Here is a 24671-nt window from a genome sequence, read left to right on the forward strand (position 1 = left end):
GGTCACTTCTAGACTGTGCATGAAGCACTGGACTATCCTCTTTGCATAGTTTAAGAAACAAAGAACAAGATGATAATCTCAGCTTGAAATTATCAATAAAATATGAACGGAGAGAATGATATATAATCACTCCAACCATATATATATAGATATATATGGGACTGAAGTGATCAAATATCCAGTAGAACTGGATATTTGTTTTTAAAGGATTCATAAAAAGCCATGTATGCCACTGTGATCCTTGTGCTTTAAGCCTGGTGGGGTTAGTGACAGTAAGTAGACAGTAACTCAATAACACTAACAGCAGAATGACAGAGGCTCAGAGTGAGGGTACATCCCACATGAAGGCTGAGCAAGAGGGGATTGTCCAAGCTTACAGAGGCCTATAATGACTAAGACCTGCAAGCAAAGGACTTGTGCTATTGGTCAAATCTTTTTTCAAAAAAGCATGAAGAGACTTGAACTGCTTCACCAGAAACAACCGACTCTCTCCCAAATTAGATGCTTTCAGATATCCCAGCAGATTCTCAGGAGTGATTTGTGGGTACCGACCTGTGATGTTTGGTATGCTTTGTGAATTCATGCCAAGCCTGCTTTGTCTCCTGCAACACAGTTTAGTTCTTGTCGCGGTCTATCTCTTCATCACCTGCCATGGGTTTTTGGCAGCAGGGAAGTTTTGTATTATCTCCGCTGCTCTTTCAATTGCATTACCATCATAATTACCCCCATGAATCAGATAAGCACTGTAATCAGTTTTATCTGCTTGACAGCCTTTTTTTTCCCTTCACACTCGCTTTTCTTGTTTAACATGTTGAACAAGAAAAGAAACTCCTACCACACATGGTGCCAAACAGTCTTAAGCTGCCAGTTACATCGACTAAGAGTTTTCGTGTGGCAAAAATAGCGTTAAGCAAACACTCTGACAGGTGAAGTGAAGAACACCCATTGTCTCTTCATTATAGCGCCTGCATCATGCAGCAAGTGAGCTATTTGTCCTCCGAACTGATGCAGCAGAAACAGGTAAAATGGGCTTGAATAAGGACTGTATATGGCTACATAAGTGGGGGAGCATATCTCCAAACCCGAAGCTCTCATGGGGTCCATCAATGTTTTACCGGGATCAAATCAATGGTTATTGACCAGGTCCTTGCAAAACTTGGCTGACATTCCAAGGAGGTAATTCAGACATTTGATTTCAGTGTATTGGAGCAAGGATGCATCCAAAAGTTGTAGAACAGTAACACTCAAGGACTTGAGTTGTCCGACCTTAAAATACATGAAGAGAACCTGCCAGCAGAGGTTATGTGATTGTTGGGCCAATGTTTTCTTAGGATGCCATGGATTTCACAATATATACTGCCGTTACTTTGACATCATTCTGGTAAAAAAAAAAGAAAAAAGCTGTTGTTCAACACTTTGCTTTGTACAGATCTGGACCAATTCCTTGCTGAGACGTGGATTCTGATGAAGTTTAAAAAGACTGGATGTGATTTTACCCAATCAATAATGTTTGGCTATGACATACGCAATGCCCTAGCTTGGTCGTGAAGGAAGCTACAGTATGAAGTACCCCAAATCTCAGCCCAATTTAATACCTGTCAGACGTGCTTGGACGATGGACAAACACTCCACCTTGCAAAGTGTAGGACTCAAAGCGTCTGCTGACTAAATCTTGGTGACATATCCCTCTTCACGCCATCACGGTTCTAAGGAAATCCATACCCTACTGGGTAACGATTGCTTTGGCACCAAAAGACGAAACAACACACTATTAGGCTGTAGTCAAGAATAATAAAACTGTTCAATGGACAAGAGCCAAAATTCACACCCCATAAGACCGGCCATGGCACTTCAGACATCAAAATCTTTTTGCCCTCCTGTTTCTGTGGTTTAACGTTCCTGTAACAAGATGGCAGAGAAAGTGAGTGATCAGACTTCCACATGGCTGTACAGAGCATAGAGCAATGCAGAACTGAAGGCTACTACATTTATAAATAAATAAAAAAACCTAATGAACATAATGTAATACAATGATTAATCAGCTTGAAAATAACTTGAAAAGCACCCACTGTTATTCTATAAAAGGCAGAATGAGAATATAATGTTAAAATGGTAGTAGTAATAGTAGTAAAAGTACAAAATAATATGTCCAAAAACATTTTGAGAGGGTTTAGTCAACAATTTTCCCTATGTCTCTGGATTAAAGATAAAAGAATTATAAATGTCATAAATATAATAAAAGTTGAAGCTATGCAAATTTTAAACTACCTTAGTAGCAGTCTGGATAGCTGTTGCGTTTACAAATTAAAATATTTAAATCATGCTTCGCAATGTTTGAAATGCTTTTTTTTTAAATATGCAGATTCAGTGAGACTGGTATTTTTACTTAAGATTATCATACGCTCAGAATCGTATATCAACCTGTACCAACACCAGAAAAAAAATGGCATGTATTTTCAGAAGAAGGCTACATCTGCAGGCATGCCACACAGATAACCTCTTTCATCATACCGCACCCAACCGCAAATATGATAAGTGTTGCGGCACCTCACATAGGGGCAGGCTCATTTGGCATACGTACAGTACACAAATCTGAAAATAAACTCTAAGCACAACTGTTGACGAACAGATTCTCACAAACATCAAAAGCCGACACGCACATGCAAGCAACAACCTAAAACAGGCATCTGGAAAACATCTAAGCCAGTGACAGGCCCGCGTAAGAGCAGCTGCAGTCCTACTGTGAAGGCATGTCGGGGAGGCTGAAGAACAGCAGGGTGCCAAGAGGACAACAAGAGAAGTGTAGCAAGCATGTTGAAAGAAGTCAGTACTACCTGGTGAGTGAGACTCTGAGTCCACCCACCAAGCTGTTATCCTGTGGTACTTTGAATTTTGTGCAAGATAAAATCGTAAATGCTAAAGGCTCAAATTAATCACCAGATGATTGTGAATGATAAAGTTAAAACGGTACGGACAGGATGTAAAACCAAAAATAACAAATTAGCATTGCCAGGAGCAGTAAGTACAGAGTTACAAAAAGCAGTCCAAAACAGTGTGAATTTATTAGAAAAATATAAACTAAATTTAAAGATCAACAGTAAAATTAGTACATAGAAGCATGGAAAAAAAAAATGAACATACGACTAACTACCAGGCACACCTCGCAAACTGCTTGAATCTCAGGTAGACCTCAGTCCCCAACTCCAGTTCTTTCTTTGGGCACCCCCTGATATAGACTATTACTAGCCTGTATAGTAATATCTTGGTTAGTTTTTTTTTTCTTTTTTATTATTTTTTTTCTTTTTTTTACTTTACAGCAAGAGATGGGCACAGGTTAAGCTGTTCTCACAACTAACAAAAACATTAGTGGCAAAGGAAGAAGGCAGTACATTAGCCCTTTAATTGCAGAAAATGATTGGTGCACAGGCGCTATGTGTTGGTGGTATCGGTCTTTAGAAATGACAGATGCCTTAGGGATGCATGATGTCAAAGGGGGTGTTGGTAAATGGTGGTATATGTCAAGGTCGCCTCTTCATTTGTCTGCTATTTGGATGGTGAAGGGCCGTTGCGTAGAGTATATATAGGTCGGTGGCGACCTGACAACCTCCCATGGCCCTGCAAGCAATAGGAGCCTTCCATCTTGTGTCACAGTGGGGATGTCTAAGACTGGCATGATGCAGAGAAAAGTGGCCTCTCCTCCCTTTCAGTGTCTCTCTCCACATCCCGGAAGCATCCATCACAGTGTTCCCCAGCGGGGCGTGAGTAACAGATCGACTTTCCACCAGAGCGCTAATCAATCTGACTCTCGCTGCCTCTCCCTGGGAACATTTATGGCCTGCCATAAACCAGGCCTTTGGGGCATTACGGCACCCAGTAATCCTGCTAAGTGAGCAATATTTCCCATCTCTTGGGCAGCAGTTAGACGGGCTTGGCCATAAATAGCAGAGTTAATCTGTGGCCGTGACTCCTCGTCCAACCCTCGGCAGCCACAACCCCACTGGGGCCAAGTGGGAGCTACCCAGTGGCCAAGGTAAAACAAAAATAATGAGATGGCCTCTTGTAGAGAACACACTGGATCACCACCTCTGCCTTGTTTCCCCCATGGCCCTGCTTTGATAGAAAGAGCCACTAAGAGAGGAACAATCAATCAAAGAGCATACAGGGCTCAGTTTGCACCAAGTGCATCAGTGTTTTTCCCTCTGTAAGCCACTAAGTTCATAAACTATCTGAAAAACACAGTTTGTCACGGAGCTCTTCAGCCTCAGTCATAACACAGCTATTAGCTCACAAGCTGCTAATGTAATGGATTAAGACAAAGTAGAGATTTTCAAGCAGTAACAACTCACAGTACAGGCATGACGAGAGCAATAAGTCAATGACTTTACAACCGAGTTTGAATGTTATGAAGCCCGAAGAAGAAAAAACACAAAAGACAAAAAAATCTGGCTCTGTTCTTTAAAAGTTCCTCTGAAGGTCAGGGAGCTCGTCTCAGAGGGAAGTCTCTTTCCCTTTCTATGTTAAAATGCATATGATGATGTGTGAGTATTTCTTCTTAACATTTTCAAACAAGCTGTTTGCTCTTAGGGCACCAGTGGGAGTTCCATAAGTTAAAACACAGATGAGAGAAGGCAAAGCTAGCCTTAGGTTGTGTGTTGCCAGAGGCCCACTGCTACCGCCCTCCCCCCCTCCGCCATAATCAACCGCGGCGGGGGCTGATCCCATTTTATTTTATTTTATTCCACCCATCATGCATCAAAACGTCTCCCTGAGGTACCTCGCTTTGAGCCGAGGCCTCTGTCTAGCTGGAAGGCCAAGTCTCTCTATCACACTCCGGGTGCCAGAGTCAAGGTTTTCACCCCGAGCCCACGGCAGCCCTGCTCAGCTCAGCCAAACCCCCAGGCTGCCTGCTTGTCAGTCAGGAAAGCTAGCTGACTTTTTTTTTATTTATTTTTTATTTAGTGGTTGGTTCAGGTCAGAAACCCGACACTGTTTTCTCATACAGAGCAGCGCCAAAGCATGACAGGTGTCCATGGAAACCACATTTGTACACGTTTCCAGTTGTTTGAAGATTTTTGGAGGATTATTTTAACAAGTCAGGTCAGTTTTTCACTGAATTTGAGCAATATGTCGAGCAGAAAAGACAGAATTATTTGAACAGAAGAAAAATATATGTAGATTTAGCTTTGACAATAGAGTATATTTTGTTTCAACTGTATTTACCCTCATGCTTCAGCTGCCTCATAAAAAAAATGTCCAATAAGATCAGGCAATCAACAGTGACGTGAATGTTTAACTTTATAGGAAAGATTGGTCATAGAAATAAAAAATGATAAAAAATTCATCTCGGTGCTCTAATAATTCTTTTCTCTGTGATTTACTTGAGTGGAAAGCTAAGCTTTTAAATAGTGACTCGGGGTGGGAATCTTTAGACACTTCAACATGTGATTATGAGACTGAGTTGGAAGACTCCAATGTTATGTTATAAAAATAACATCTCTCCTATACAAACACAATCGTAATTCAAATCACAATCTTACAGGTTATCAAAATGGTAGAATTAAATTATGGATGGGACTTCAGTGTGTTCATTTTGATTACTTAATGACATAGATTTTAAGGCAAAAGTCCCGAGCTTGAACCTTTGTATTTGCACGTTTCTTATACGCCTGTGAATCTGATGCACAGCAAGAGCGATAAATGACATTAGAATCTATAGACTTGCGACATTTTCAAAGTTAACGCAATTTAATTCTCCTATTTGGACATATTTAGAACTTTTCTCAAGGGACTCTCCAGATGTTTGTGAAACACATAATTAGTGAATCATTCTTGCTGCTGTTTGACAGCAAGCATGTTGGTGTGTGACATGAAGCTTTACACACAAAACTGCTCTTCTGTAAATTAGTGAGTTTAAACTTTAAATCCCTTTAAGTTTGAAAGGAAATGTGACACATACCGCTTTTCTTGTTCATACATCGTGTATGTGTGATGTGGGATTAATATTACTTTAAATTTGGACCCGGACTTTAATTTGGATTAAGTAATTACATAGATTTTAACACATACATTTTTTTTAACACAATTAATCATGTTTTGTTTTACATAGAAAGGTTCTGGCCAGAAATGTCAGGTACGCCCATAACTCTGGCGCACAAGCGACATCCACAAGCAGCAACGATGGACAACAAAGCAGCATCTCTTGGCCCGCTGGAGGTTCATCTTTTGCTTCAAAAAAATGACCTGATGGCACAATGGAAAAGACTACTGTCAAGTGTAAGTTGTGCAAAAAATTAGTTAGCCTATAAGTGATTAAAACCTAAAACACCATGTCAATGCTAAACATGTCAGACTTCACGGTCCACGTCTACATCACACCAATACAGGCAACTAACATGGAGTGACTGAGTAACATGTGAAACTTCTTTATTTGAGGCAATTTTTTCAGTTCCTTTTTACTGCATTTTTTTAAATAAAAAAAATAATCAATAACAGCTTTAAACAAGAACAATATGTCTGAGTGGTTGTTCGAATACAAGAATGGACTTTTCTCTAAAGAGATGTTAGCGCTGTAAGGTCTGGTAATCATAAACCTGTGATCAACTTCTACCCTTGAGTGCAGAGACTTTAACTCCCTTACAGCTAGAAGACAAACAAGAGCCACTGATTGTGTGCAGGGTATAATGCTACAGAAGGAGAGCCGGAGAGAGGAAGGAAGGCGGAGGAAAGATGACATTCTTAACAGTGACAGCGCTGCTGCACACAGAAAATCCACCCCCGCCCCACAAAAAAAAAAAAAAAAAAACCTTTGCTTTATCTTTCCCAACAATCAGTCTAATTATGTTCATTGGAGGAGACCAATTAATCCTCCATTGTCAGCCAGTGGCTAAGTGTTTCTGCGCCCCTCACACTACCACACACAGACACAGCGGAATCTGCAATTAACACTATCCAAATTTATTTAGCGCCACTTGCCTCAGCTTCTGACTCCCTCCAATTATGTCTAATCAATTCCACCAGGAGGTGGCGGGGAGGGGAGGGGAGTGGAGCACCAGGGAGGTCAATGTCATTTGCTGAGACAAACCCCTCTGCGCCACCCAAAGGCCAGAGGTGTCACTGAGGTTGTCATGTAGAAGGACATGCAAGGGCCCTTTCTGAAAAGCAAGCTAATACCCCATCTGCCCCTGCTCTATAATGTGTTATCGTATTCCTCTGTTGGTGGTAATTTGGAGGCTTTCGATTCAGACTGAAAGGTTAAGTCAAGCTTTAATGAGCAAACATGTCAGGTTCTGGCTGAGAGGCTTTCCTTAAGTACAGCAAAACGATTAAATATGTTCAGAACTTGCTAAACAAAAAAAAATATGTATATATATACAATCAGCCACTGAGACTGACTGATAATAGCTGTCCTGTAGCTGTCTGCTGCTTAATGACTCCCTACTGTTCCGGTCTTAACCTGGGATACAAACTATGAAGCCTTGTTCAGCAAAGCAGAGAGCAGACACTCGATTCATCTGTCGACTCAGCCAGATCAGAGCAGCGCCATTTATAATATTTGATGAACTGTACGGTAAGTGATGCGTTGAGTACAGACATTCATCTGGCGGTAAATACAGATTCCTTGTTCAGACAGAGCAGATGTTCCCAGCAGCTGGACGAGCTGCAACAAGTTCCTGCCATCGTGTAAACAAAGATTGCGACTCAAGTGTGATTTAATAATGTTCGTTTAGTTTATGGATGACAACAAAAGACATCCAGAATTGGAGAGTCTTTGATTTATTTGCCTATAACAGACTCTTGATGTCGTCTGATCCAAATGAAGCCTTCCCAGGACCGCAGCTGGTAAATGACACATTTTTAAGACAATCGCTGTAGACAAAAGTTACTTTTTACTACCGTTACATCTCATTCATAGAGCTGAAACATAGTATCACAAGGTCAAGATATTTCTTGTCAGAGTGAAGTCTGTCTACCAAAGCTCTAGTCAGCATGTGACTGTGTCTAGAGAGGTAACTGTGTTCTTAGGATGTAACATTAAGGTACATATCTTGTTCTATTGATATTTGAGATCGTTGTTTAAAAGTAAGAAAGGAAAATACTCTAGAGCTGCTCAGTGCAATTGATTGATAAGAATCAAAAACAGTCTGGACTGCATTTAACCGTCCTGAGCTAAAATCCAAATAACTTAGAATATAGGAACATAAGCTGTATATTTCTGCACTGATGACACTAAAACAGGGTTCCAAGCCACCTGCAATAGAAAAATGTCTTATTTTTTCCAGACTCAGCTTTCCGTAGATCTTAGTCATAAGGTTCAATGTGACATTACTACAGTAGACTGGCTTTGCATCTACAAGCTGGAAGAGGTAGAAACTTAAAAAAGAAACAAAGAATGAAACAAAGAGCCAAAAGAAGAAAGAAACAAAGAAGCAAGGAAAGAAACAAAAGAACAGATAAAAGGAAGGTCACAACACTTGAACAATGGTGGGAATGAAGTGTGGAAATTGCATTTCATCCAAGATGTGGGACATACTGAGATCTATTTTCCAGATTCTCCCAAGCTAAGACAGAACAAAACGTAGCAATGTACAGACTATTCCAGCCTGGACTGGATTAAGCTACACATTCTGTGACTTGTAAAAATTTGCAAATCTCATTTTGTCTGCTTAACACAGTTGAATGTGTTTGTTAAACCCCTAAAATTTAATGAATTGATAACTTTGCCATTATTTAATCATGTGTTTCTGCATTGGAAATAAGTATTTTACAAATATTTCAGTATGTGTTTGCTTAAAGTTACTATCCCTGAAAACTGAAAGTCATAAAATGGTTTAAAATGTCAATTTCTCATCCAACACTAAAATACAATTTGTCACCGTAGAGGCTGGTGATTAATGCTATGGGTAAGTTTTCTCTATCAGCTGACATAAAATAAATTTGACGCTGAATTCAATAATTATTCATCTGAAAAGGCTCAATTGTCTAATTATTGGTTAAGAGAGGTTGTGTTTGCAGACTTTTAATGGATTAATATTGACAGTTTCATTAGTGTCAGCTTGTCTCTTTACGGAGCGTCTTTATGGACATGTGTTGACATTAAAGCAGGACCGTGACAAGGATTTGGCGTCCACAATCTAACTACAATTTCTGTAATTTCAGTTCATGTTTTTTATATTCACAACCCCAGGACTCGCCAGGCGGCTTGCCCTAAGGCTAGACATTTGTCCTGGCTTTGTCAGACAAAAGAGCTACTGTGGACTTGCACAGTGGAAAAGGCGAGCTCAGTGGCTGGAATAACCGTGTTACAAGCCGTGCCATGAAACAGCACTAATGTTTAATCGCTTGCTGTCCGGACTGAGGGGCACAAGCACATAGGGAAACTGTGCCATTGTGTGCGTCCCATTACAATCAGACAATGAAAGGAAAATCTGAAAGTGACTGTTTCTGGGATTTTGTGTGTTCAAGTGTCATGCAAACTTCAAATCAGGTTTTTTAGCTCGGTGCATTTCTGAGAATGTCCGCCGACACATTAGAGTTTTTGCTCGTAACACTTCCTGAGGCTAGAACAGTGGGTAGCAAACTTTGGCCTAACCCAAAGGGTCAATGGAGAATCAGATAAAGGAAATGTCTCTCAGCATGTCGACTCTTGTGGGATCAGGCTGAACAAAGCCAGGTTAACGGTAGGGGACATCAGACCATCCATGCCTTGTCTCAGTGTAAATTTTGGGTTTGTGGTAGATGTTAATGCAAACTTGGACATTTTCTGATTGATAGCATATGTAAGCAATGACAGCCGCCTCTGAAACATAATGCTGTTTGTCGTTACAGAAAACAAAAACAGAAAATGAATGCAACAATGAACCCATTCGGATGCACACTGAGCCATCAGCACATTTTGCTGATGGCTCAGGGTCAATAACCCTCTAGGTCGATTCATTCCCTCTAATCCAAAACTTTTTCTGCCATTTTGTCCCTTTCCACATTTATTTCGTAAACTAACTGTTTACAACCATATCCTTAGGTCTGTGTTTTTTTCCTGTTTCGAGTTAATACATTTTTGTGAATTATCAAGGTGACTCATCAGAAAACAGAGCAGAAAATTTGATCAGGGGGTTTTATGTCACATTTTTATTTATTGACACACTGATTCTCCTCTTGGTCAGTCAGCTTTAATGAAATATGACAGATTATTGTCTCAAGATTAGCTATGAGTGACCTTATGCTGATGCATATGATTTGCTGGAGTAAGATACACACTTTTTTTTTTGTAGATATGAACAGATTATAAAAACGTACTTTAAATCATTGGTTGTCAAAATGGCCACGAAAAGGCCAAACCTGCAAAAGTAGAGAACGGGGAAGAAATTATTAGCACCTGTTTGCAACACAGGGAAAAAAAACCTTGACTGGCTGCTTTCATAAAAAACCAGACATAGACATAACACACCATTGTAACCTCCTTTCCAGTTTTTACCCCCAAAATAAATCAAATAAAAATCAACATTTCAACATTATTTGATGTTTTCTGTGATGTTTTTTTATCCTATCATCTCAACATGAAGTCTTTCATGTTCACTTCCTTTTCTACTGTTTATATTTCCATCATCACAGGGATGATTTTAATCCAGGCCTGAAATATATAGAGGTTCAAACAGAAGTCTGATTGTGTATTGTGAGGACATTTACAAATACAGGGTATTGTTTCGAGTATGGAGGAAATTGCTTGGTATTTACTGTGCCCCAGAAGCAGTAGCACATACTCCTGTGTGACTGGGACAGCTGCAGAGGTCAGAGGTTAAGGGTTGAGAGGATCATTGGCAAACACAGCCCCTGTGGGAGACAGAACCAGAAATCTACATTTCCATGCAAGTTATTGCTCAATATCAGCATCAAATGAGACCCTACTTTAACAGGCAATTATGTGACTACCACTGGGTCATTAATTAAACTAAAGAAGACCTGGCTAATTCAGCTTTGTGACCCTGCAAAACATTCTCACCGCTCACTGCGCCACTCAGATGTTATCCAATCAGCCCCGCAATCACACACCGCTAATTGGTGATGTTATGTCTGCTTTTCACTGGTCTACTTTTAGTCCGGCCTTTGACTTCAAACGCATGAAATATGTCCCAATTACTGGTACACGTTTCTCAGTGTATGGTGTCTACTAACGCGAGTGGTTTCGAAAAATGCTTCGAGTCAAATCCTTTGGTTTCATTCCAGGATAAAAAATACGGCCTCAGAAAGCCTGAAAAACTATCATCTTCACATATCAAAATAAGAAGAGACCTTCAACACGGTGGGAGAATTTCCTTAGCTTCCTTAATTAAATCAATCGGTCTTATTTTCTTCTCAAATTAGGCTTTTCTTTCACGTTCGAGCAAGGGGACAGTGACGAAATCTCCAATTACTGAAACTCTGCCATGATAACTGTAGAGCTTGGCTTTCAGTCAATGGGAGAGAAAGTGTCTGTAAGTATAAATGTTACATATTAAAATTATGAGAATAGTGCCTGGCAAACTATTCCAACAATTTTTTACATTTCTGTCATGGTATAACCACAATTTCCCATTTATTGTCTTAGGAATTTTGTGACAAAGCTAACCACAAAGTGTATAATTATGAATTGTAAAGAAAAATGAACATTATTTGAACCTCTTTTTTTTTCCAGCACTTTTAAGTCCTAAAAGTCTGGTGCACATTCCAATCCAGCTCTTTCTGATTCCCTCAAATGACAATTAATTCAAAGCTTGAACAATTTCAGTCATTGCATGTTGCCTAAAACTTGCTTGCAAGGCAGAACTATTTTAAACCTTTTGACCCAAACAGTTGCCATTAGACTAGCAAATAGAGTCATAATGTCATTGATGTCATGACAAATCCAGCTGTTCTATGAAGGACTCAGAGGTTTAGTGAACAATCAGCATCAACAAACAACATACTCTCCCATGAAATCTGTTCATCAGTGGCCATGCTAACTAGCCTTAGCATTTACAACAGGCTCTGCTATCAGGAAGAAGCTGTAGCAGTAGCAGAGAGTAAAGGGGAGGCTGTGAGCAGCGCATACACAGGCACTACTGCACTAATTCGCACTAAGACCCTCCTCTTTGCTCTGATTGGTTGTTTCTGACTCAGCGTTGCATTTCTGAAGGTGACGGTGGGAAAAGAAGCTTGATTTTTTTTTTAATTTTTTAATCAAGGATCACCTGTTTCATTCTACATACATAGTCGTGACATAGTGACAGCTTTAACAAATATAAAAAACTCTGACATTTTTTATAAAAGTTACATACTGCAGCTAATTACAAATGTGTGCCACATTTTCCAGATTTTAGTTTTTAACAATGCTGTCAATCATTTCCTTTTCTGCTTCACAGCTATGCAGTGACTCCTGACGGTCTATCACATGCAAACTGAATGCTCTGCTTTAAGGTTTCTGAGATGATCCAACTCATAGAAGACAAAACAACAGAACCGCCAAACCCACAGAAAACTCTGCCCTGTTGAACATTCAACTCTCAGCTCATCTAATATACTAATATAATTCAGATAAATTGGTTTAAATCCACCCCCCATCCCCTAAGTAAACATTGTTTATTTCACATTACAATAAGGTCATTATACCCTAAAATCTTCACACCTTCGGGTAACAGCAATGAACCCTGACCCCCCCCCCCTCACTCTGACGAGGTCAACCACATAAACCGCACTCCCATCTGGATTCAGATCCTCATGGTCTGTTAAGGCTGTCTAACCCCCCCACCTCCGTCTACCACTTTAACCCTCCTGCCTCAGGGTACACATGCACTGTTGTACCAAAGCAATCTTTCTCACCAGCCAACCGCCCCTCTCTTTGTTTTGCAAATGGCCTCTCCCACATCATTTTACAAACACACTCCAACCGCTGAGCTCTGGGGACCGTCCAGGAAGTAATTGTGGCTTTTGTGCGTGTGGTCCCCACTCCTTCCCCTCCCCCCCCTCTCTGCACCTCCCTCAGGCATCACCACCCTTCAGTTTCCTCCCCTTCTTCCTCAAAGGAGCCGCGCCCCCTTGTCAGCTGTCACCATATAACTGCCTGCAGACCCGGGGGCCTAATGACAGGATCTATAGTACATGAAAACACAATTATAGCCCTCGGTTCAATTGCTACTGTGTGAATGGCCTTTAAAGGAGAAGGAAAACCGGGACAAAACACATGGTGTCTACTTGAAGGTGCGTAATTCTGAACAATAGCCTTTAAATCACAGTTCATGACAACATGATGTCATTCTCGCCGTCAACGTTTTGAATCCATCATGTTTAAGCAAGCCTGCTTACTAATTGAAGGGTGTCCTTGTCGTGGGATGATTTCTGAGTTAAAAAGAAGCTGTTTACCCTGATGTAATAGAGCTGCTTTAATGACTGACAGGGAGATATATCTGTTCAACATGTCCTTAAAATTCAAAAAGCCATTCACTGCCTTTGATTATGCTCTCTTTGTGGCAACACTTTGAAGCTGCATTAATTTAATCTACATCAGGAGTCGCCAGTGAAACCTGCTCAGCGTCTTCTGCTGGGGGTTTATTCTCGCGATTCCTGAAATATTTTCTACTAGGCAGTCAAAATGGCAGAATGAGAAGCCTTGCAGAGTCTCTCTTTTTTTTTTTCAAATGGGAACAGTGACCCCCAATGGACGAGACAATGAAGTCTTCCAAAGGGTTAACAGCATCCCCACCTGCTTGCAGTGGCTGCCTCATACAGCAGGGGTCAGTGTTGTATAATGCAAAAAAATGGGCCGAGTTGGAGAAAATCAAGTTGCTTGTTTCTCAGTGACATCAGGATCATTCACGGTTTTAAAGCCCTGCGTTGATGACCCCTTGACCTCCACTCCCACCATTGTCATATTAAGTAAAAGGCTATAAAAACATGGACTGTCAATCCTGCTGACATAATGACCTTTATGAACTAAAGAGGCAACGACATTGAAACACTTAACATCCTACAAAACGCAGTAGGCAGACGCTTCATTACTGTCAATCCTGGGTGGTCACAAGCAATAACTCACAAGCAGATGAGCTAAAAGCTTTAAAATGAGAGGTATGTGTTGACCTTGTGCACAATATACAATAAATACACCACGCAATACCCAAACCACAGTGAAAAACAACAAAAACTAAGGAATGCAAAGCAGTAAACTGCAGTGAAAACTCAAAAGCAAATGTCATTCTAAGTAATAAGATAAAACTTGATTGTCTTATACCCAAATCAATGAATTAAACAAATATAACTATATATGCATCTATACATTTAGTAATTTTTTTACTCTGTCCGGCAGTTCTACCCTGGTCAGCTATACGTCTGTTTAAGTTGGTGTTTTTTGTTGTTCACTGAAGTCTTTCCACCTTGTTTAGTCATGTAGTTAACTTTGACTCCATATCCTAATTCTGATAAGGAGGACGGGTGTTGCCTCCATTTCATAAATCCTCATTGTTCTGCCCAAGGCTAAAGGTTAAAGATAGTTCATAATAGTTTAGTGATAAAAATGCAATGATTCCTCTGTAATAGTTCATGTTAGCAGTGATAACAGCACACTTACATTCAGTCACCAGACACTACTGATGTATTTTTACACATGAACATGAATAAGTAAATGAGTCTTTAAGTCGTCTTGTTAAGTTTTTACTTATGCAAGTTAAGTACCTAAAATGAACAAACACATAACTGAGTACACTAATTAGCTGAGTCAGTAAATAAAGAAGTGAGGAAGTAATGAGATCACTAATTAAACAAGGGGAAATTAAGTAAATAAGAAAGAAAAAAGTTAATAAAACAAATCCATATGTATTTAAGTAAGTAAACAAGAAAGCAAGTAAACAGGTATGTTTTTGCTTTAGTATGCAGAAAGTAATTGTTTACTTACATAAGTCACTTGGAAAATAAGTATGAATGAAGTCAAGTAGTAATTAGGTAGACAAGTAAATATAGTAAATAAATAATAAATGAAGTTGGTAATTAGGATAGCACCTAAGAAATGAGTAAGTCAGCAAGTTAATGTGTAAGTAGGTAAACTTACTTGCATATGAATAAGCACTTACGTAACTTGGTAAGTAAATAACTATTCCAGTTAGTCAGTAGTTGATTAAATAAGTAAATAAGTGGGAGAATGAATAATTAGGTAAGTAATTAAGTAAATAAACAGGCAGATAAGTTGGTGTGCAAGTATCAAATACATGCATATACAACTAATACATATATCACATAGCTAAGTACGTAACTAAGTAAGGAAGGGAAATAGCAAGTCAGTACCTAAGAAAGGAAATAAATCATTTAAGAAGTAATGAGATAAGTCTTTTTAAGTAAAAAAAAGTAAATGAGTAAACAATGGTGTGAATACAGGTGAGTTAACAAGTAGTGCAAGCAGATAGAAAAACATATGCTTACCGACACATGCATGAACACACAAGTAAATGATGAGGTGATTACTTAGGTAAGTAAGTAAGCAGAATCAAACCTACAACCTTCCGATTGCAAGACAACTCCTCTGCCATACAGCCACAGTCGCCCACCAACAAGTGCTTAGTAAAGTAAATGGGTGCATATAAGTACAGATAAATAAAAAAATATAAGTTTTGCTGAAACAGTATTTTAGGTTTCACCTTGCTGTTATAATTACTGTTGCTAATCAATTGTTCCTGAGGAGTGCAACAATGTTCTTAAGCATCTCTGACATGTTATAACTGAACAAAACTCCCAAACCTCTTAGAATAACCTCTTAAAGATAATTTCCACCTAAAACAAAAAGAAGAACAACAGTCAGCACTTTTAAAAAAATATTTACCACGTCAATATTAGTCATGAGGATCGGACTTTGATTGATCCCTCTTCTTCAACAGGACTTTAAACTCAGAATCAAATTTATTGCGATCAGATTATAGCTTTTTAGAATTCACTCAAATGCAACGACAAGACATTTTAGGTACATGTGACAAAACAATGCAAATATTGTCCAGAGACCTAGAAAATCTGATGCGTTCATGTTACATATTTAGGAAAAATGAAGTTCTAAAGCATTCTCCAGCAGGGCGCATTTTTCATTAACAAGTACACTGAGGTCATTCAAAAGCTGTTATAAATTTTGCATGCGCCCAGTTCCATATTTCAGTCCAAGATGAGTAAAAATGACAGAATTTAGTCATCTTCGCTGAGAGACCTCGTTTCTAACACTTTGTTCCCTGTTCCCCAGAGAGCTCAGCGGGTGTTAAAGGCTGTTGAGCTTCCAAGCAACACAGCACTTCAAATAAGCAGAATATGCAGAAAGAAAATTTTTTATTACAGCTAAAGTGTGTGTGCACCTAAACACACAGACGAACGCAATAACACATACTGTTTGCCTCACATTTAAATGGTTCAAATACTTTAATTCCACATAGACTTCTGTCAACATCAAATTTATTGAAATGATTTCTCAACAAATGTAAACTCAAGTGAAGTACAATTTGTAGTAAGCTTCTGAAGTTGATGTAGCGCTGCCCGCTCCAGAGACCGAAGCAAACACACATTCCTGATACGCTCATTAAACAGTACTGTAAGATAAACCCCAAAGATACAGTAAGTCATAAAGCACAGGATGTAATAAAGCATCGGTCCCCATTGTCTGCTCTAGTTAAACATCTACCAGGAGCAATATAGGTGTTGCTATAGCTACGCACTCCCCAGCAGATGCAGAACTGGAGTATGATGTCGCCTCAGAAGTCCCACTTTAATAAATGACATGAAAAGAAAAAAGGCAATCACAAAGACAACGTTTGCAAAGTTGAGGGGAAATAAGGTCCTCCGAAATTTACGACAGCTAACCCCGACCTCTTTAGCTTAAAAGCTGGTGACTGTTCTGAAATATAGAAATGCAACAGCATGTGAAATAAATCATGATCCCACACAAACCTCTTCTCCCTTGCAGCACTTAGGAATTATGAAATACGACTGTTTCCAGGGCTAATTGTCCCCAGAGTGGTTGCTCTGCGGTAACCCGGCTACATTTCAATTTCGCTACTTGTTGAAAGCGATGGCATGTGTGTGTGTATAAACCTAGTCCAGCCAGCCACCTTACATGGCCTGATATTAATCACTGAGCACTGTCCCATGCAATATTCACCTGGCGAAGAGCAGCGGGTGAAGAGGTTATCTGGGTTTGTTCAATCATGCTAGCTCTCCTTTCGTTCAGGCTCTGTTTCTTTGGTCTTATAGTCCAAGAAAGCAGCAGGTGAATCTAAAGGCTTCAGTAAACAGGGGAATGGCTCGATTCCTTTTTCTCAAGGGAGCCAGGCGGGGACATAAACTGTACAAGAGTGACGCACTGAAATTCCAATTTCACCTAAATGGACTACAATGTTAGATTACATTGGTCGGTGTGCCAAAACCATCCATTGTTATTGCATCAAGCAAGGTCCATGGATCTGTTTAGCATGTGAACTAACTATGCGGTAGAAAATTGTAGCCAGCATTATTGTAGCCAGTGTTATACCATGTAATTCTTATTACATGGAATAACACTTCTGTTAACGAGACAAAACCTGTAAATGTAAGGATTAACAATTTAGTGCAATGTGCCACAGCAAGGGGCAAATAACACACACAAAAAACTGTTGAAAAAAAAACACAAAACAGTTCGTATTCTTCTTCCTTTTTTCTTGTTGTTGATTGCGTTACATGGAGACCTGTTGCCCTAGCAAGGGTAAACAGCTCCTCTGGTGTACCAAGATGACTGTAAGGCCCCCAAAAAATATGCAAACATTTCCCACAGAAAGAACATAACATTCAGTCTGCTACAGTTTTATATTTTCAGGGTTGACGTTTGCTTTGTGATTATTAATTAGTGATTGTCTGAACACATTAGTGGCTCATTAGCTAATTTCAATCACCTGCTGGCATAACTGACCAACTTCTCTCCCCCTCACTAATTTTTTGTTTTTTTTGAGTGAGTAAAACATTTTGACAATCAGTATCAAAGCCCTTGTTCTTTTATATGTCATCCATACATTTTAGATTTGAACTGACACGTTTACAGCTAAAACAGATGTAATCATTGCTGGCAAGCAATCTTGTTGTCTATGCAACTATTTTTCGCACTGTCATTTTTGATTCTATTCAACTTGCTTATTGACTTGAGTAGGCTGAAATTTATGAAATCAACATAGACTACAAATTACAAGCTGTTTTCATGTTGAAGAATTTTTTTGTGCAGTAGTGAGAGGCTGCATTTTCTCATTATTATTATTATTATTATTAAACATCATAAGTAGTGCCTATTTCACTATAGCTGGAAATTAGCTACATGGCTATAATCTCATTTATTTGCATGTAGATGTCATTAATATGTAATATCCCATTAAAAATAAGAATTTGTTCATTATCAATGCCGATTGTACGACAACAAAGTGAACATTTCTATTATGTACTGAGATGGAGCACAGCGAGGATGACGTTCATTAAGAAATAATACCGAACAAATATTCAAAAAGGCTGTAACAAAAAGGAAGTAACAAATTTCGATTTGCCTGAAAATACTTAATTCAGGTCAAAGTCGGAACAGAAATCCTTTCAACCTCAAAGTTTTACTGAAATTTGCCTCTGCCCTCTCACCACCTCTATTTGTACACCAGTGGAACTGTTCTCTCGCCTTTCCCAGCCTTTCCCCCCTCGAATCCCGAGGAAAGTCAACACGGGCAGCTCCAGTGGAAACCCACTGGGACGAGTTTGGCTCCTCTAACTAAATCCACAGCGGTCAGGCTGTCTGCTGAGCAGAAATAGATTGCATTTAGGAAAGTTGAAATTGCACATAAAGAAAAGGGATATATACTCCCAGACACGTTTTTCGCACAGGGATGCCCTTCCAGTAAAGACGCGCAGTGTTCATCAAATTTCACATGCAAAAATAATAATTTGATTTCATTTTTCATACACAGAAAAAGATATCTTGATCTTGTTAATGTATAAAACTTGCGCTTGTATAAAGCATGAGAACATGTCTTTTTTTTAAAGGAGGTTTTTTTAAGGAATTTTGTTTTGAAGGATTTAGTTACAAAGTTTTTTTTTTTTTTCCCACCAACATTTCATCAGTTTCTGAAAACACTAAAGTCGTTATTTTGAGTTACATTTGATATCTGACCCACTGGTTCCAGTTTTGATCATTATGTTCTTTTCAACAAGTTTAAGCACCTTAAAAGAGAAAAACGTAAAACAGATTATTTGATGAAGGTAAAGGTTTTAACTCCTACCGAAAGCCCTTGTAAGACAATCCCCATTTATCAGTTAAATGATGGACATGAAGCTGCTGCTGCTGCTGAACTGCAGAGCTCCTCAGTGAACAAAGGAGCGTTATCATAAATCCTTCAGACTCTATTAACGCCACATCTTCCAACAAACTCAACGAGCGTTTACATACATGCTGGTATTTCCACAATTAAAAAAAAACCTTTCTGCTGGTATCTGCAAATCTTTGTTGTTGCACAGAGATGTGCACTTATTGTAGCTAGTCTGTTGTTTTTTAATGCTCAAATGCACATTGTGTTTTCCATTTTCATAATGTGAAAATAGTAAACATCATGTGCAACCTTTTTGGTTGCACATTCCTTTGAATTGGAGTATTTTTAACAGTGTTTATGTTGAAATGTTGCCCTCATTTTACAGTATGTCATTCTTTATTCTGTTTTTACATATATATTTGATATTCGTATCTTCACTTGCCTGTCACCTTGCTGCTGTTGCGTCACAATTTCAATGTGCGGAACAGTAAAGGGTATTTCTGTTCAACTCTGAAGTATATCTCAACAACTTTGATCTCATTTTTGAAGAACACGCCGTTACTTTGAGCAACAGACCGAAAAAAGGTGGAATTAATTCATTTGATGCATTCAATGAACAAGGGAAATTTGGGGTGCAGTATTTATGCTGGGTGGTGATTAGTGCATCTCTTCATGTCTTAGTTTTTCTGATCCTATTTTTGCTTTATGACTGCAAGTTGAAAACTTAGTGAAAGAATAAACTTTTTCGCTCCCCGTTTGCTGCTTTGACTGAGGCATCCTTCAGCAACGCAACTGCAAAAGTTGAATAGAAATAGAAATCTAGATGGGCTGTGGATGAAAAGTTTCAGAGAGTTTAAACACCTTTTTTTTTTTTTAAGGAAGGTTATGTTGGTGAAAAGATAAAAAAACATACAACCTCATTCAATGTAAACAAATTTCTCAAAATGGAAATGAAAGCATTCTATTATCTGATAATTTGATGCAAGCCAGATTTGGTTTCATAGGAAATCATTGGGGTTTTTTTCTAGTTTTGAATTAAACAAATTTTCTGGGAGTTTATGTTTCTTGCGCAGCGTTCACCTGACAGCTGATGTGGTAAAGAGAGATATCCACTTTGTGATCCAGCAAGCTTCTGCATGTTTCAAGTGCTGCTAAGCTATTTTATCTGTCAATCTGTTAAAAGTCACGGCCAGCCACTCTAGTGAGTGGCCGTTTAAGAATGCGCGCACATCCACGCGCGCACGCGAATCCCCGGGGCACGCACCAGCGCATGCGCCTGCATGCAACGTGCCTGCATGCAATGTGCCTGCAGACACCTCTGCGCTGTGGCTCATTATCCACTCATCTCATAATGCATCTTGTTAAATTGCGGAGTTAACCTGACGAACAGAAGACATTTCTGTCAATCTATCAATTTCCCACTTACAAGCTCTCAAGCACATAATTAGTTTTAAGGTGTGTGTTTTTTTTTTTTTTTTTTTTGTGGCATTTTTCACTGATCTCCTTTAAGGAGCCACAAGTGAAATATGTTCTTTTTAAGGAGACGGCAGTAAAGAGTCAATAATCAGCTAAATGTTTTTTTTTTTTGTGGCATGCATGGAATATATTCCCACTGCAAAAGAGTAAAGACGGACTGAGAAATCAGCTGGTGGTCAAAAATTGGATGATTTTATGCCTCTTGATCGGATCTGTAAAATAATTTTATAAAGGTAATTGTCTTTACAGTTCAGCTCAAAATTATTCATACCCCAGGCAGACTGAGTAATATTCACGTTTTGGAGTAGCCAATCCAGAGTCCCAAGATGAATCCCAATCAGAATCTGAAAGCCAAAGATTAGGGTAATATTTTAATTGTGCTCTTCATTGGAATTGTGACAGTGAAGTGTCTTCCTATAATTACATACAAATGTAATAATATAAGTAAATCATATTTGACTGCAGATATATGGAGCATAAATTTTGCTTTCCCCCAACACATACATTGTTCAAAAATAAATGATGCTCAGTCATGATGACAGTAAGCCTCTAAGCTTCTTTATTGTTAAAGTGAATAAAATGGATAAAATGACAAAATATGTATTCAGTTTTTTCTCTCTCAAATATTACATACAACACGGCTGTCATCTTGCAGAAATAGCTTTATAGATCTACCTTCGAAAGGTGCAAAACAATAGAAAATAAAGTGAGTTAATCTGTTTTATAAGAATAATATGCTGTGTTAGGAATGCGAAAAATACCTAAAAAAAAAAAAAAACATCAGAAAGGAATAAAAAGCATATCTGTAGCTTTACACGTCTGGAGATCAGAAATCGGACACTAAATCTCTTATCAGCCCAGCTCGAGTAAAAATATATTTGACGTGAAAGTTGCTAAACACAACGTTGCAGGTCAGTGGTGTTTGTGTGCTCGGCAGCTCTCGGGTTAGCCCTGAACCATGCTCTGCTGCACAGTCAATGCCCCAGCTTATCTTATCAGCCTCCAGTTGGCTTACCCCTTATAAACACACCTAGATATGAGGCTTGGGGAAGTAATCTTGAGGCAGCTGCAGTAGGAAAAGGGCACCCAGAATGGTGGCTCTGTGATAGCAGGCCGGCCTGAAAGTGAGAGGATGGAGAGCATCGGGTCCGAGCTAATAACCATGTCCACAGGTGCTTTCTTATGCGCAAAAACACAGCAACTGTGTTGAAGGACGGACAAGCCGGCACTATGTTTTATTCATGATACCCATTTAAAGCACGCTGAAGGTCAAATACATGCTGCTGGATATGATGTAACTTGATTCTCCTACAGATCACAATGAAAACAACAACAACAACGCAGGACTCGTGGATTCGCTTCTGGACACACAGACACAAGATGAAAGTTAGTTCCTTCATTCATATTACAGCTTCTTCATTCCTTTTTTCTCCCTCTATTCTGTTCTTAGTGGTTTTATTAGATTTACTTTCTTTTTCACTTCCTTTCTTCCTTAGATCATTACTTCCTTATGTAACCACTTCCTTCTTACTTTAGTCTCTTTCCTGCTTCTTTAGTTCATTCCTTTCTTAGTTTTCTATTTAGTTCTTAAGTTTGTTTCTTATGTTGTTTGTTATTTCTTTATTTTAAACTGCTCCTTCCTTATTACATATAAGCTTCCTAATTTCTTACTTCCTGCTTCCTTCCTTCTGAATTATTCCCCTTGGTTTCTTCTTTCCTAAATCATTCCTTCCTTCTTTCCTTCCTAGAGCCTACATTCTTTCCAACCTATATTCTTCCTTCCTTAGATACAAGCAAAGCCCTTTATTCCTTATTTTGCATCATCCCTTCCTTGGTACCTTTGTAGTTTCCTTATTCGTTCCTTCTTACTTAGACACATACAAGCCCAGTCCTGTTCAGGGCCTTGGGGGACTACAGTTAGTCATCAGCAGCAGGACAAAAAGAATGAGCATTTCAGTGCTCACTTAATCCAACAAAACAAGTTTTTGAACCAAAGCACTGGGAGAAAACCTGACACAGAAACACTCCAACTGAGATTTGGATTAGCAGATGAATAATTCATGGTAGATTTGATTCATTAGGTATGCAACATGATTACTCATGAGAGGCGCTTTTTCCTGCAGTGGCATTTTGTTGCTTTCCACTTCACATGAGCATTGCAGAGCCGCTGGTGCGCCTCAACAATGACGGTCTATGCAGAAGTGTGGTTGTGAGATTAACATCAACAGTTACCCTGAGTTAGACAACGTATTGTAAACAAAGTACGGCGAAGCAGCTTGGTCCCAGGCTGCGAGTCAGAACAACAAGCTGGTCTAGCAGGGACAGCTTGGATTGTTTTTAAGTGAAGTTATCATCAGTAATACTCACTGCTCTTACCTGTAATCAATTGGTATTCAAAAGAAATCTTGGTGTCAGCTATTTTAATCACAATTGTAATAGAGATACTAAAGCACCGACAGCTATATAGACGAGTTGTTCAAGCACTCTAGCTGTGTTTCCTGCTGTCTGTCATGGGACTTTTGAGCAACGTTTTAAAAAGTTGCAAAAAAGAAAGTGTGTATGTTTATGTGTTTTCTTATGCGATACTTCAAAATTTGCATAAAACACTGCTACTGATCTTGGATTCCTCTGGGAACTATTTAGCAAGTATTTTATTTGACTAAAACATAAGTGACTCTGAAACATACAATTCAGAATGGCAGAAGTTGCAGTGGACCATGGTTTTACAGTAGTTTTATTACCTCCAGTGGAATGTTGATGCGATTGAGTAGCTGAAGCTTCGCTGCACGCTGGGTAACACCAGCAACTTAAACGCATACTTTCTCAGCAAACTAAGTATCACAGCCAAAACACGTTTTCAGCCATGTTAACTTCCTCAGGAAATCTTATCTGAGAGATATATTTTGGTCTGTGGTGGAGGCCTCTGGGCTGCATTGCCTCATTATTTGCTTTGGCTTCCTGACTATGTTTCCCCTCTTATCCTCAACAGCCCTATAGTGGATGTTGGCTTCGGACAAGAGCATAAAAACATCCGCCATTTAAACAAACTCTTAACACATAAATGAGCTATCTCAGTGGGACAGACTCAGACTTTGTGGGCTCAGCAGTGTGCTTAAAGCTTAGGATATTGGCAGTCCTCTATCGGCGCACGCAGAAAGCCACATATGCAGGGAGGGAAAATAGGGATGGGATTGGAGTGGAAACCCACCTGAAGGCAGTAAACTATCAGTTTGTTCATGAAAGACAAACAGTTCTGGAAGCCAATGGCTCAGTGGTAAACAAATATTTTACAGGGATCTTCTTAATGACAGAACAAAATTGCTGTGTGCCAGATTTCCCCCCCCCAATCAACACGACTGTCCAGTCGATCTCATCTGTTTCCTTCTTTTGTTTTATTAAGTAAAATGAGCAGAGGAGTAGACTCCCAAAACACCCATTTTATCAGGACACATTTGCAGGGCCTGTCAAAAATGTTTGTACCCTTTGAACTTCAGAGGAAGTTCATTGTTAAAAGAAAGTCAACAATGAACTCTGGTATTTTGCGGGGGGTTGGGCACCACAGCCGCCCACGAATAGGTAAAATACACAAATATTAGAGGCATTGCTAAAAACAAACATAAGTGTTTATTTTTCAGAAATCAAACACCAAATATACCTTAATATAAATGAATGTGAACAGTGGAAATCGTCTTAGTACAAGACATTAACATCTGCAGTCTTCCTTATCGCTGCTCCAGGAGGTACAGCCAGTCAGTTCCAAAGGAAGTGACTGGTGTGCAGGGATTGGCTGTTTAGCAAACACCAACCAATAGAGTGTTAATTAGCATTGCAATTTGGAGTTAAACTCCACAGTAAATATCTGCGCGTAGTTGAATCTGCAACTACTGACACGCAGTTAAGTGGGGGTGCACTGTATCT

General features: G+C 39.2%; 1 protein-coding gene across 7 annotated transcripts in view; it reads right to left on the reverse strand.

The window, feature by feature from the left end:
* The window catches only part of fbrsl1 (fibrosin-like 1), a 327802-nt gene that overhangs the window by 210781 nt on the left and 92350 nt on the right, over positions 1-24671 (reverse strand). The window lies entirely within an intron of this gene.

The sequence above is a fragment of the Poeciliopsis prolifica genome, unplaced genomic scaffold (assembly GCF_027474105.1).
Source record: "Poeciliopsis prolifica strain line A6 unplaced genomic scaffold, Auburn_PproV2 SCAFFOLD031, whole genome shotgun sequence".
Lineage (NCBI taxonomy): Eukaryota > Metazoa > Chordata > Actinopteri > Cyprinodontiformes > Poeciliidae > Poeciliopsis > Poeciliopsis prolifica.